Below are 15640 nucleotides of genomic sequence, written 5' to 3' on the forward strand. Positions count from 1 at the left end.
CCTTGAAGCAGTTCTGCAAAAAGAATTAAACACATTATGAGTGAAATCAATTAAAGATTAGAAAAACTAATACCAGAAATAAGCTAAAAAATTCAAGATACAGTATCTGGGTAGGTTTGTCTAAACCAGGCATAGGCAAACTCGGCCTTCCAGATGTTTTGGGACTACACTTCCCATCATCCCTGACCACTGGTCCTGTTAGCTAAGGATCATGGGAGTTGTAGTCCCAAAACATCTGGAGGGCCAAGTTTGGCAATGCCTGGTCTAAACAAAAATGTTCTTAGTGGGTGCCGAAAAGATACAGCGGAGGGGCCTGTCTAATATCAATAGGCAGGGAATTCTAAGGTATAGGTGCTGCCACACTAAAGGATTTCTTCCTTACAGATGTGGAATGCCTATTAGAGGGCATGTGTAACGGTGCCAGTTCTGCAGATTGAAGCAGTTGAGGAGCAATATATTGGGAGAAGCAATCTCGCAGGTAAACTGGTTCCAAGTTGTTCACTACGTTTATTTATATGTGCATCATAAGCACACTTTACCCTAGTACAGTGGAGCTTCTGGTTGCAAACGGGATCCGTTCCAGAGGCCCGTTCGCAACATGAAAAGCCCGCAACCTGAAGCGCTGTATCTGCGCAAAAGCATGATTTAACATTGCTGCGAATGCGCGAGCTAAAGAATCCTTTTGAGATGGACATCCAACCTCTTTTTTGGGGGGAAACACACCCTCCAGTGAAGGAAAGTTCCACTATCAAATAGCTCTTGCTTTCAGCTTTTTCTTCCTAATGTTAAGTTAGAATCTCCTTTTTATTGTTTTTATTGAAGTATTTTCATAATTAACACAGGTACAGACAATGTCTCTGTTTTGATTCATAGAGGCCTCCAACATTTCTCCAATAAAAAGGGACGTCCCATTCCATAATCATAATTTCACTACTGCGCTTTTCCGTGGATACCATGCCCCCATGTATAACACGCCCCCTATTTTGGGGGACTCAAAATTAGGAAAATGGGGGGGGGGAGAGATTCCCCAAAGTTGTTGAGCTTTTTGGGGGAGGATTGCACAGAATTTTTGAGCTTTTTTTGGACGCTCACCCGCCAGACCGACAACGCACGTCACCAGAGCAACCTATCCTCTGTCCCATCGCCGGGAAAAGCAGCAAATCGACCGCCCAATTGCCGCAGCAACAGCCAATCAACAACAGTCCTTGCAGCAGCCACCAATAACTCGCCAATCCCACGGTCCCAAAATGCACTACCCATATATAAGACGACCCCTAATTTTGAACATGATCTTGGAATAACATAGTCTTATGCATCGGTAGGCAAACTAAGGCCCAGGGGCTGGATCAGGCCCAATCACCTTCTCAGTCTGGCCCACAGACAGTCTAGGAATCAATGTGTTTTTACTTGAGTAGAATGTGTCCTTTTATTTAAAATGCATCTCTGGGTTATTTGTGGGGCATAGGAATTCGTTCATTTCCCCCCAGAAAATATAGTCTGGCCCCCCACAAGGTCTGAGGGACAGTGGACCGGCCCCCTGCTGAAAAAGTTTGCTGACCCCTGGTCTTATACCTCATGTCTTACTGAGTTCCTCCAGCCACTCTGGGCAGCTTCCAACATACCGTATTTTTTGCTCTATAAGACTCACGTTTTCCCTCCCAAAAAGTAAGGGGAAATGTGTGTGCGTTTTATGGAGCGAATGCAGGCTGTGCAGCTATCCCAGAAGCCAGAACAGCAAGAGGGATCGCTGCGCAACGATTCCTCTTGCTGTTCTGGCTTCTGAGATTCAGAATATTATTTTTTCTTGTTTTCCTCCTCCAAAAACTAGGTGCGTCTTATGGTCTGGTGCGTCTTATAGAGCGAAAAATACAGTATTGCCTTCAGATGCCTCAGGGGTCGGATCACTCCATACCCTCCAACATTCCTCCAATGAAAATAGGGGAATGTGGGACATTCTGGGATCAAATCCAAAACTGGGATGGCTTCTCTAAATCAGGGATGACCCTGGAAAATAGGGACACTTGAAGGTCTGCCTTCCTTCAGGTCGGTACACGGCTGTCATAGACATTGTGAGGTTGGGTGAATTTCCTTTCTTGTAGTAATCTGAAACCACCAGTTTGAGTCCTACCCTCTGGAACAGCAGACAAGAAGCCTGCTCACTCTGACTGGTGCCTGCCCCCTTGACATCTCCAGAGGCTGCCCCTAGGTCATAGGTTTGCATTCTGAAACCTCAGAGCCCAGTAAGCTCCTGACCTGGCAACCCCAGTACGCTTGCAAATGCCAGTTGCTAGGAATCGCAGGTGCTGAGAGTTGCCCCCACAAGGATCTCCACTCCACCTCTTGCGAGTAGCGTTTTCAGGAATGGTGGCAAGGCTTCCATTCAAGGGATCTGCTCATTTCTATTCCTTCCCTCTCCCCCCTCCCCTCCCCTATTTTATGGATGGAGCGAGATGGAAAAGTAAAAATTATTAACCCCGGGGTCAGCTATTGCTGCCTCGTTCCTCTCTTTAGCTTCAAGCATTTTTTCCCTTCTTCATCTGTTTCACAGACAGCCATGTACTGCTCAACACATTTGCATATACTTATTGCCTCTCTCTTTCTCTCTCTCTCCTTTTTTTTTTTTAATTTGGTCTTTATTTATTTTTAAAGAGACACCGTCCCATTTCTCCAACCATCTCCCCTGGGCTGCGTAACTAGTTGCCTGCTGAATGCGGAATTTGTGGTCCAGCGTTTCATCAGTGGTTGGCTGCTGGCTGGCTGGACTTGGGGCCTGATCCGGCGGGGTTCTTCTTATAGCGCTCCAGGAGGCTGCAGTCTTTCAAATGCCATTATTAAGAAGCAGGAATGGAGGAGCAATTTGATACAGTTCACATTCAAAAGCTGATTTGCGCTTTCTGAAACCGTCCACGAACCAAAACACAGCCGTCCCTTGAAATTCACACTTCTCCCAATTTTGCAATGCCGTTCCCCACCCAAATTACATGCATATTACTGGTGTGCGGTGTGCAAAAAAAATTTCAGGTATTAGTGAAACCGACATACAAAAATGAGGGGAAATTGTGTTGCAAAACATAGGTATGTTTGGGGACATTTGCATTCAACGCTGATTAATTTTCATGTGGCTGTTTTAAAATTGCAAACTCTTTTGGAAATGCAGAAAACCGAACACAAGATTGGAAAGATAAGTAACTGGGAGGAACTGAAAACAGGATATTCACCTAGGCAGTGGAAGTAGGCAGTGGAATTTACTTCCAAGGAAATATATTTATTGAGCAATCCTTTGTGCAATAAATAAGGTACAGCCTCCCCGTGCAACACAATGAGGTGGTAAAGTCCTCCTCAGGCGTTAGAATGGACTGTACCACTGTGGACTGCAAGCAGGGGAGTATAATTTTGGTTTACCAATCAACCAGATGCCCCAGTGGGAAGCCTACAAGCAGGACCTGGGCACAACAGCAGTTTCGCCCACATGTGATTTCTAGCATCTGGTATTCAAAAGCATATGGCCTCCAGCAGTGGAAGGAGAGCATGGTCATTGCAGCTGGAAGACATCAATAGCTTTGCCCTCCATAGAGAAGGTTCTCATATTTCATTCTTCGGTATATAAATCCAGGCAAGAAACTACACCTCTTCCTACAAAATGCGCTGCAAAACTGTTAAAAAATCCCACAATTTCAGCATCGGAATTTGCTCTCCGAACTCTTTTTAAATTTTAAATCGGGGAGATTTAAAAAAGAACGGGAAATGCTTATTACGTACTTAAAAAAGGATTGTAAACAGGTTAATACATTGGCAGGATTTTCAGAACACTTGAAATTTTAGAAATAATGTATGAAATTTGAGCTGGAATAAATAATTTGGAGCAGAAATCATATGCAGTTTAAAAGAAATTTAAGGATCTGGGGGGGGGGGAGTCACAGGACTTGGAGAATCCCATTTTATGGATTTGATATTGTTTATATATATATATTTTTCTTTGTGGATGTTGTTGTGTTTGTTGATGCTTGTTTTGTATTTTTGTTGAAAATTTGATAAAAATATTATAAAAAAACAAATAAATTGTGGAGGTGGGGTCTGCATAGTGCCACATTCTTTATTTATAGCTATGGCACCTGGTACTGCTCCTCCTGGCAAGTCCTGCAGCCAAGCTGGTGCCAATAGTATTGCTCTGCGAGACTGAGAGCGGGTGCCTTATTGTCTGGGTAGCTCAGGACCTCCATACAGACTGCCCAGTCTTGTGCCCTACAGAGGTCACTTTTGTCCTGCTAACACAGTGGCTTGGCTTAACCCCCAGGACACTGGCGTAGCTTGCGGGGGGAGAGAGGGGCAATTGGTCAGAGCGCAAATTTGGGGGAGGACGCAAAATTTCAAAAGAATAGCACCGCTTTTCTTAAGTAAGCAGAACATAGCTTCAATAGTTCAATAGCAGAGGAGGAGGAGGGGAGATAGAGGCAGAAGACAGGCCAGTGTGGTGTAGTGGTTCAGAGCGGTGGACTCGTAATCTGGTGAACCGGGTTCGCTTCCCCGCTCCTCCACATGCAGCTGCTGGGTGACCTTGGGCCAGTCACACTTCTCTGAAGTCTCTCAGCCCCACTCAACTCACAGAGTGTTTGCTGTGGGGGAGGAAGGGAAAGGAGATTGTTAGCTGCTTTGAGACTCCTTAGGGTAGTGATAAAGCGGGATATCAAATCCAAATCCAAACTCTCCGTGGAGTCTGCCTCCTCCCCTCCTGCCTCCAGTCAGGTGGCTTGCAGGAAGCACTAGCTCACTCATGTTCTGCAGCTATGGCCTGCCTGGAGGTGGCATGGGGCTTCCTAGGCCCCTCCTGTGGGGCTTCCCACGGCTGTGGGGCCTCATTGAATGCACAGTTCGCTATGTGGCTTCCTCTGGATCAAGTGCACATCTGGGAACGTTGGTGATGGTTTGGGGTTGGGAGTTATGTGTTAAGGTTAGTGCCCCGGGCACTGGCAACCCACGCTACGCCACTGCCCCCGGAGGTACACTCCATTGTGTGATGAGACAGACAACAGCATGCTAATGGAGACAGGAGAAGGAGGGGTTTTTTTGCAGGGGACAATCAGTGGGTCAGAAGGGGCACTTAACTTGGGATTAAGAGCCCTTTTGGATCAGGCCACAGCCCCATCTAGCCCAGCATCCTATTCCCACAGTGGCCAACCAGATGCCCCAATGCAAACCCCACATCCAGGTCCTGAATACAGCAACCCTTCTCCCCACTGGTGGTTTTGAAAAGGGCTGCACGGCTCAGCTTTCAGAGCACCCCCAAACTCAATACTGCTCAGTGTGCGACACTTCTGTCAGCTCTTGGTGTCTCGGGCTGATCCTCTGTTGAAATGTGAGTTATTAAACAACAATGGCATGTTTAGGCTCTCTGGTGCTCTCACTGATGTGTGATGGGGGAAGAAATCAATGTGCAGGTGGGCTGACAATGAGCGAGCCAGAATGAATGAGCGAGCCACACTCAGTCTCACAGAGGCAGGATGAGAGGAGGTGACACTGACAGGGTGTGGGGGCAGACTGGCTTCCCCCATGGAGCGCCACTGCCTTCCAGAGACAATCCCTTTCAGCATGATCTGGAAGGAACTGGAAGGGAGTGGTGATTCCCCCAACAGGGCTGTTTGGGAAGATGTCCCCCCATCTTCCTAGATGACTTCCATTGGCAGTGGACGCGGGTGGCGCTGTGGGTTAAACCACAGAGCCTAGGACTTGCCGATCAGAAGGTCAGCGGTTTGAATCCCCACGACAGGGTGAGCTCCCGTTGCTCGGTCCTTGCTCCTGCCAACCTAGCAGTTCGAAAGCACGTCAAAGTGCAAGTAGATAAATAGGTACCACTCTGGCGGGAAGGTAAACAACGTTTCCGTGCACTGCTCTGGTTCGCCAGAAGCAGCTTAGTCATGCTGGCCACATGACCCAGAAGCTGTACGCCGGCTCCCTCGGCCAATAAAGCGAGATGAGCAGCGCAATCCCAGAGTCGGTCACGACTGGACCTAATGGTCAGGGGTCCCTTTACCTTTACCTTTTAACAATGGTTGAAGCAGCCCATTCTAGTCTTGACCCCCTCCTGATCGGTTCTGCACAAGCAACACTGATTATTGCAATGAGCTCTGTGTGGGGCTGCCCTTGGGTCTGGTTTGGAAGATCTAGACCATGGGTAGGCAAACTAAGGCCCAGGGGCCGGATCTGGCCCAATCGCCTTCTAAATCCACAGAGATTCCAGGAATCAGCGTGTTTTTACATGAGTAGAATGTGTGCTTTTATTTAAAATGCATCTCTGGATTATTTGTGGGGCATAGGAATCCGTTCATTATTTCCCCAAAAATATATAGTCCGACCCCCTACAAGGTCTGAGGGACAGTGGACCGGCCCCCTGCTGGAAAAGTTTGCTGACCCTTGATCTGGATGGTGCAGCATGCAGCAAGCAGGGTGCTGACAGGAGCTTCTGGCTGAGAACATGGGATGCCATTGTTAAAGCAGTTGCACAGGCTGCCCACTTACTACCAAGCCAGGTTGAAGGTATGAATTTACAAAGCCAGGGTACCTCAGGGACTGCCTGCATGCTTTTACCCCAGCTTAATCACCGAGAACATCCACAGGAGTGTCGCTGGTCATTTCCTGAGTTGACAATGACAAGAAACCAAGCCTTGAGTGCCATCAGCCCAATCCTGTGGAGCTCCCTGGCAACAGAGATTCAGCAGGCGTCTTCTGTGTCAACTTTTACGCACCTGCTGAAAACTTTTCTATTCCACCAGGCCTATGCAGGCAATGTATTTAATTTATTTAATGAATTAATAAATACATTATTTATCTGTCTGTTTGGTTGTTAAGTTGCTTTGGGTTACCCAGGACAAGATAAAGTGACTAACAAATAATAATAATAATAATAATAATAATAATAATAATAATAATAATAATACAGTCAAACCTTGGTTGTTGAACGTAATCTGTTCCACAAGCCCATTCAGCTTCCGAAATGTTCGACAACCAAGGCACAGCTTCCAATTGGTTGCAGAAGCTTCCTGCAGTCAAGCAGAAGCCGTATTGGGCATTTGGCTTCCGAAAAGCGTTCAAAAACCTGAGCATTTACTTCCGGGTTTTCGGTGTTTGGGAGCCAAAATGCAAGATAATGGAGGCGCTTGGGATCTGAGGCTTGACTGTAAGATGAAGAAGAAGAGGAGGAGGAGACAGAGACAGAGAGGAGCACAATTTCCCCTAATATAATGGATTTTTTACCTATCTTCACCAAATATCTATGACATCTGAAGGCAGCCCTGTATAATAATAATAATAATAATTTAATAATAATTTATTATTTATACCCTGCCCATCTGGCTGGGTTTCCCCAGCCTCTTTGGGCGGCTTCCAAAAAAGTATTAAAATACAATAGTCTGTCAAACATTAAAAGCTGCCCTAAACAGGGCTGCCTTCAGATGTCTTCTAAAAGTCTGGTAGTTGTTTTTCTCTTTGACATCTGGTGGGAGGGTGTTCCACAGGGCGGGTGCCACTACCAGAAAGGCCCTCTGCCTGGTTCCCTGTAACTTGGCTTCTTGCAGTGAGGGAACCACCAGAAGGCCCTCAGCACTGGACCTCAGTGTCCGGGCAGAACGATGGGGGTGGAGACGCTCCTTCAGGTATACTGCACTGAGGCCGTTTAGGGAAGTTTCTTAATGTTTAATGTTTTATTATGTTTTTATATATGTTGGAAGCAGCCCAGAGTGGCTGGGGCAGCCCAGTCAGATGGATGCAGTATTGTTGTTATTATTATTATTATTATTATTATTATTATTATTATTATTAGAACGTCCCTATTTTCATCAGAGAAACGTTGGAGGTTATGCATCAAGTCCAACCCCCTGCAATCGGAAAGATGGTTTGCTTCCTGGTTATATTCCTTCTTCAGTGATGGAGTTCCAAAGGTGTCCGACTGGCCCATTTAAAGATTCTTGCAGTGGACCTTATGAGTGTCAAATTTTACCTGGTGCTTGCTCTTCCTGGGGCAAAGGGCTCCCTTGTTTTGCCCCTTCCTCCTCCCTCTCACTCAGGCAAAGCTCTGATTAAATGATCACCAGTTGTCCTTTCAAATAGATGGCTTTCCTTAAGTGCTGATTTATCCCAATTAATGCCGGCAGAATGAAAGGGACCGTATTAGATCCGAGGACCTAAACGGAGCCTCAGTAATGGCCTGAATTGAAGCGGGCGGGGGGCGGGGGGGAGGAGAACAAGAGGAAGTAGGAACGTGAAGAGCAGGGAAATTCATAGCTCCGCTGATACACCATGATAAATAATTATGAGTTATTAATTTTAAATTACATCTTTAATGTGTTGCATTATTTTAATCCGTGCCGTGCCATTAATATGGGGGGACTGGCTTTGATTAATCTGAAGGAGAGAACAGAAAGGTGACAATTAAAGGGGCTGGCAGGGAATGTCCAGGAAGTTCTGCCTGGCGGGGAGGGGGGAGGCGGGGGGAACAGGGAGAGGGAGTGTAGCTGGGGACATAAAATGAGGAGATAGAGGAGGCAAAGAGGGAGGGTGGCAGAAGGGTCAAGCCCTCGAGGCTGGAAGAATAAAGGGGAGATATTGATGACCAGAAGCAAAGATTGTACCCCCAACAGCATTAATGTTCATAGGAAGCTGCCTTATACTGGTCCATCTACTCCAGTGTTGTCTGCACGGACTGGCAGCAGCTCTCTAGGGGTCGTGACCCAGCCCTCCCTGGAGATGCCAGGAGTTGAGCCTGGGGACTTCTGCATGCAGGGCAGATGTTCTGCCACTGTTCTATGGCTCTTCCTCAATGACACATCTCAACCTAGTGGAGGACATAGGGACTTAGGGAGCTGCCTTATACTGAATCAGACCATTTGTCCATCTAGCTCAGTGTCACCTGCTCTGACTGGCAGCAGCTCTCCAGGGTTTCAGGTGGTGGATGTTCCCAGCCCTACCTGGAGGTGCCATTGGGGATTGAACCCAGGGCCGTCTGCATGCAGTACACATGCTCTGTCACTGGTTGTGGTCCTTCCCTGAAGACATAGCAACATTTTGCAGCACAGTTTGGCATGCATGAGGTATATATTATAATTCCCCCCCTTATTACCTATAAATCCCTATAAAACCCATATAAATTGCTATTGATGCAAAATATGCAAAATCTAAGCATGCACATTCTTATACATCATTTCATATTTGTAATAATTATTTTATATATACTTTAGCACAGTTTTGTTAATATATTCAGAAACATTTATTTGAGCCTACCTTTCTTTTATTTTAATTCCTATTTTATGTAACTGTTGCATGTCATATGTCCAAATGGAATACATAAAATTATATATTTTTTTAAAAGGCAGAGGAAAATAAGGAGCTCCTTTATGCTGACTCAAACCACTGTTCCACCTAGCTCGCCATTTCCCAAAGTTGGGTCTCCTGCTGGTTTTGGACTACAGTTCCCATCATCCCTGACCACTGGTACTGCTAGCTAGGGATGATGGGAGCTGTAGTCCAAAAACAGCTGGAGACCCAAGCTTGGGAAACACTGGTCTAGCTCAGTGTGTTCTACACAGACTGGCAGTGTCTCTCCAGGGTTTCTGACAGGGAGTCTGTCCCAGCCCTACTTGGGACCTTCTGCAGGGCTGCCATAAATGTGTGATTTCCCGGACATATCCGAGATTCGTCCATTGGAAATCATGTCCGGGAGGAACTTTCATAAATCGGTAAAAATGTCCAAGAAAACCCGGGCACATGGCAGCCCATGTTTGAAGCTCAAAATAGCTCAAAAACTTTGGAGAAGAAGAGAAAAGCTCAACAAGTTTTGTGTCCGGATTTTCACTATTTGAAATAGGGCAACCCTACCTTCTGCACCCAAGGCAGATTATCTACCATTGATTATCTACCCCCACCCCAAACAAAGGTCCGTATAGTTAAAGCTATGGTTTTCCCAGTAGTGATGTATGGAAGTGAGAGCTGGACCATAAAGAAGGCTGATCGGCAAAGAATTGATGCTTTTGAATTCTGGTGCTGGAGGAGAATCTTGAGAGTCCCATGGACTGCAAGAAGATCAAACCTCTCCATTCTGAAGGAAATCAGCCCTGAGGGCTCACTGGAAGGACAGATCCTGAAGCTGAGGCTCCAATACTTTGGCCACCTCATGAGAAGAGAAGACTCCCTGGAAAAGACCCTGATGTTGGCAAAGATGGAGGGCACAAGGAGAAGGGGGTGACAGAGGACGAGGTGGTGGGACAGTGTTCTTGAAGCTACCAGCATGAGTTTGAACAAACTGCTGGAGGCAGTGGAAGACAGGAGCCCCTGGCGTGCTCTGGTCCATGGGGTCACGAAGAGTTGGACACGACTAAACAACTAAACAACAACAAAGGACCCCAGTCAAAGGTGACTATGGAGTAGTGGTGCTCATTTCACTTTCAGGCTGAGGGAACAGGCATTTGTCCACAGACAGCTTTCCGGGTCATGTGGCCAGCATGACTAAACCGCTTCTGGCACAACAGAACACTGTGATGGAAACCAGAGCACACGGAAACGCTGTTTACCTTCCCACTGCAGAGGTACCTATTTATCTACTTGCACTGCATGCTTTCGAACTGCAAGGCTAGCAGGAGCTGGGACAGAACAACGGGAGCTCACCCCATCATGGGGATTTGAACCGCCAACCTTCTGATCGGCAAGCCCAAGAGGCTCAGTGGTTTAGACCACACAGCACCACCCTTCCCAGCTCAGGTTTCCTTCCAGTCTTGGGGCAGGAAGCTCCAGCCCTCTCAAACCCAGGATTTCATCAGTAGGAGTCTACTACATCAACAAGAGACAGACCAACATGCCTCTGCAACTTGGTGTGCCTTCCAGATACAGTGTTACCTCAGATTAAAAACTTAATTCATTCCAGAGGTCCGTTCTTAACCTGAAACTGTTCTTAACCTGAGGTACCACTTTAGCTAATGGGGCCTCCTGCTGCCGCCGCATCGCCGGAGCACAATTTCTGTTCTCATCCTGAAGCAAAGTTCTCAACCCGAGGTCCTATTTCTGGGTTAGCGGAGTCTGTAACCTGAAGCATCTGTAACCTGAAGCGTCTGCAACCCGAGGTGCCACTGTATCTCCCTCTGTTTCTGCAGAACCTTCCAGGGCCTTCACATGCCTGGCAACCACTAGTCTTTTAAGCACTTTGTAGCAAGCCCAGATTCACAAACCTAAGACCTTTCCTCATTTCCCCAAAGCCGCTGGAGTGAATTGATCCATCTGTGTCCATCCTGTAGCATGACATGAATCCAGGACTACCAAGCGAAGGAAGACAGTGTGGTTGGGTTCCCCCCACCCCTACCGCCATTCCACGACTGAGCTAAATCCTGCGCTCGGGAACCGCTCTCCAAAGTTTGCTTTCTAGCTCAACTTCTCTAAGTGTGACAATCCCGTTAGCTGCCCAGGGAGGATTTGCCGGGCTCCTGTTATCTCGCCGGGAGTCGGAGAGTCCCCCGAATGGGCAGAAGCGCACAGGCTGAAGGGTCAGCTTCGGCCGACTCGGCGGCACAGTTGTTCAAAGCCGCATTAAAGGCAGGATTACCACTAAGAGGGTTAAGGCAGGCAGGGAGGGAGACCGGCTTCTCATCATGCCCACGACTCGCAGATAAGGCCATGCTCTCGATAGGTGCAAGGAGCGCGAATGGCAGGCCGATAGATTTGAGCCGGCCAGAAGTCCAAGGCGTAATTCCAGAGGCAGAAAGGGATCAAGATTTGAGCCCCCAAAGCGTTTCCTTGCAGCTTAGTCGGGGGGGGGGGAGGGCGGCAGAAGGGAGAACTTTTCACATCCAAGAAAAGTTTAGCCCTGTGGCATTGCATCTGCTAGTCTCCAGCCTCAGCCCCCAACATCCTCAGGTAGGACTAAGGATGTCCGCTGCGTGGAACATGGAAGCAGCTGCAGGTCAGTGTATACAGTATGGAGCTAGATGGATGGGGGCGGGTGGGGGAGAGATTTGATACCGTTCACATTAAAAGGTAACTTCAAGGTTAGATTACTGCAATGCTTTATACGTAGGGCTGCCTCTGAAGACGGTTCGGAAACTTCAGCTAGTGCAGAATTCAGCGGCCAGGCTGCTCACCGGAGCAGGACGGTTTGAGCATATTACACAGATCCTGGTCTAATTAGTTTCCAGGCCCAATTCAAAGTGCTAGGTTTGACCTATAAAATGGCTCAGGATCAGTGCCTACTCTGCCTATTTGGTACTCTGGCACTGAATTTAGCTAATCTGCACATTTCAAAATATTACATCAACCAAAACACAGCCTTCCATCGAAATTCGCCCTTCTCTGAATTTTGCAATGCAGCTGTCCTGCCAGGTCAAGTGCACCAAAACACACCTGCTGGGGAGGGGGGAATAACATGCAAACAGGCATTATTATGGATGAAATCGCTTTGCAAAAATGAGTCTGCTAGTTAAAATGGTGTATAAAAGCCTGTCTTATGGGGAGAAATTCACAATGAAATTCTGATTATTACCCACGAGGAATAAAATAATAAGAACAGTAAATTTGCTGCAGAAATGTGGAGAAACACTGAAAAATGAGAAACATGGAGAACTGAAATGAACAGATTTTTCCAACCCTAGGACCAAGAATGGGACATGGCACCTTCCTATGGCCTGATCCTTTGGCTCTTCTTCTTAACGTTCCTACATTGGCTTAATTCATGGGTAGACAAACTAAGACCCAGGGGTCGGATCCAGCCCAATCGCCTTCTAAATCTGGCCCGCAGATGGTCTGGGAATCAGCGTGTTTTTTCATGAGTAGAATGTGTCCTTTTATTTAAAATGCATCTCTGGGTTATTTGTGGGGCATAGGAATTCATTCATTCCCCCCTTCAAAATATAGTCCAGCCCCCCACAAGGTCTGAGGGACAGTGGACAGGCCCCCTGCTGAAAAAGTTTGCTGACCCCTGGTAATTAATCAACTCGCAGTAAGGTCTGGATGCTTTTCCCGCAAAACCCAAGCTACAGGCACACCAACCATAAGGGCCACTCAATAGCAGACTCAGATCAGGTTTATTACTGGTCATTCCTTCCAAGCTGATGCCTAGGAAATCTGTATGGCTCTTCAGCATTGCAAACTACATAAGCGAGGAAGCAATCAAGCTCCAATAATTTCTGCACTTGTCTTATGCATGTCAGCAAAGAAAGGATTCATTCTACAGCAGTGAGGTAGCCAAGCTATTTTTGAGAGTTCTGGCGATCATTCATTCTAACTACTTACATTTAAATTCACTTTGGAGCTCCCTGCTCATAGGCACCATGGATGTACAGTGGTACCTCGGGTTACATATGCTTCAGGTTACATACACTTCAGGTTACAGACTCTGCTAACCCAGAAAAGTACCTTGGGTTAAGAACTTTGCTTCAGGATGAGAACAGAAATCATGCTCCTGCAGCACAACAGCAGCAGGAGGCCCCATTAGCTAAAGTGGTGCTTCAGGTTAAGAACAGTTTCAGGTTAAGAACAGACCTCCAGAACAAATTAAATGCTTAATGTTTTGTACAGCTGCTGAAATCTTTTCCGCTTAAGCAAACCCACTTGAATATGCAGCATGGACATGCATTTTAACGTGTAGTTTTATTAAATAACATATATTTTGAAACCAGTTGCTTTTCTTTGGGGGGGGGGGTTGAGAAAGCTACGGTAACTTGTTTTTTAACATCTGTGAAGAGCTGTTCAACAATGGAATGGACTACCTTGGAAGGTTCTGGAGGATCTTAAGCAGAGATCTCTCAGGGATTCTTTAGCTGTGATTCCTGCATCACAACGGGGTTGGAGTAGAAGATCCCTGGGCTAATTTGTGATTCTATTTTTTAAAAACAAATATATTTTTATTAAGTTTTACATAACAAATTTCAATTCAATTCACATCATTCACCTCCTCATTCTCTGAATCCCTTGACTTCCCTCCACTCTTACATGGTTACCATTGTCAATCTTTTTTTCATCTGCTTATCTTATTTTTCTCTAATTTGTTAAAAGAATAATAATCCATTTTTCCATTGTTTTTCGTACATTACAAGCAAGACTCAAATCCTGCCAACATTTTTAGTTGTTTACAGTGTTCTTTTAAGTACACTATCAATTTTTCCCATTCCTTCTTCAAATTCTTCTCTTCCTGGTTTCTGACTTTCCTGGTCATTTTCGCCATTTCAGCATAGTCCATCATCTTCATCAGCCATTCCTCTCTGGTTGGAACCTTGTCTTCTTTCCATCTCTGGGCCAGTAATAGCCTCGCTGCTGTCATCACCTACATGAATAGTCATTTCTGCTTAGAAACGAAAATACCTTACGATTCTGTGATCCAATTTTTATCATTATTCTTAAGGTATATTTTATACTTCATGTAAGCTGCTTAGGTGTTCCCATGACTAAGTGATATATAAATCCTATTAAATTAAAAAAAATGCTTTTCTAAAAAAGAAACCTATATGCCTCTTTTGGGGGCAGGGCCTTCCCAAGGTAGCTTACAAAAGGTAATTAGTTTCTTGCACTTACAAGACAATTTGATACATCTGTTTGTTTCCCTACAAAGCCATACGCAATCTGAGTCAAGGCAAGAAAAAGAAGAGTAGGGAAGGGCAATAGGAAAGCATCAGCTTTGCATTCAGAAAGTCGTTATTTCAATCCCCAACATTTCCAGATAGGACTGGAACTACTCGCTGCCTGATATCATGGAGAGCTGCTGCCAGTCTGTGTAGGAAATACTGAGGTAGATTGACCCCTGGTCTGATTTAGTGTAAGGCACCCTCCTTTTGCTCTTGTGTTCATAACTTCTTCTTTTTTTAAAAAAAATTATTGAGTTTTACAGTTTTACCATAATATCATCATATCAAATAAAAAAAATGCAATTCCCAGTCGCCCCCCCCCCCCCCCGCGACTTCCCTCAACCTCCTCTTCTGGTTTATTATATATTAACTTCTCCTGCTTGCTTTATTATACCCTAATATTAAATTCTTTAAATTATGTAGTTTTATACTCTTATCATTTTAACATCATGTTCTATATTTATCTTGTTAATTGTAAGTGCTTACTCAAATTCCGCTAATGAGTCCATTTCTTTACATTGTTTCTGTAGATACAACATAAATTGCTCCCAGTCTTTTTTTTTTAATGTGTCCATAACTTCTAACATTACGTAAAATGCGTTGAGGTGCTTTCAACAAGTATGTGTTCGTTTCTCTCCAAAAAACCCACTCTTCTTTCTGATGGGAAAGGAATAAACCCAACGAAGACTGTGATTCTTTGCACACTTCCATGGGAGTAAATCCGACTGAAATTGGAGGAGGCATGCGCACAGGACCAGGTCATAGGTTACATAGGTAAGGATAATTAACTTCGTACGCATAAGAGTTGAAGCACAGAAGGCTAAATAGCAGCTCAATTTTGAAACCCTTCCAGTGCTTTTTGGATGCAACAGTATGGTGTGAGCAACCTTCAATACACTGGCAGGCTTCTCCACTGGTGACACCAGTCCCATCCCGGCTGAAATACAGGAGGCCCTATCAGTATTGGCATCCCGCTGGCTCCTGCAAACACGCCTGTTCAGACACACATTCCCTAAGCTGAACTCTCTAGTGATGCGTTTTAATTGTTAGTT

This window comes from Podarcis gaigeae (genome assembly GCF_964106915.1).
Source record: "Podarcis gaigeae genome assembly, chromosome: 16".
Classification (NCBI taxonomy): Eukaryota; Metazoa; Chordata; class Lepidosauria; order Squamata; family Lacertidae; genus Podarcis; species Podarcis gaigeae.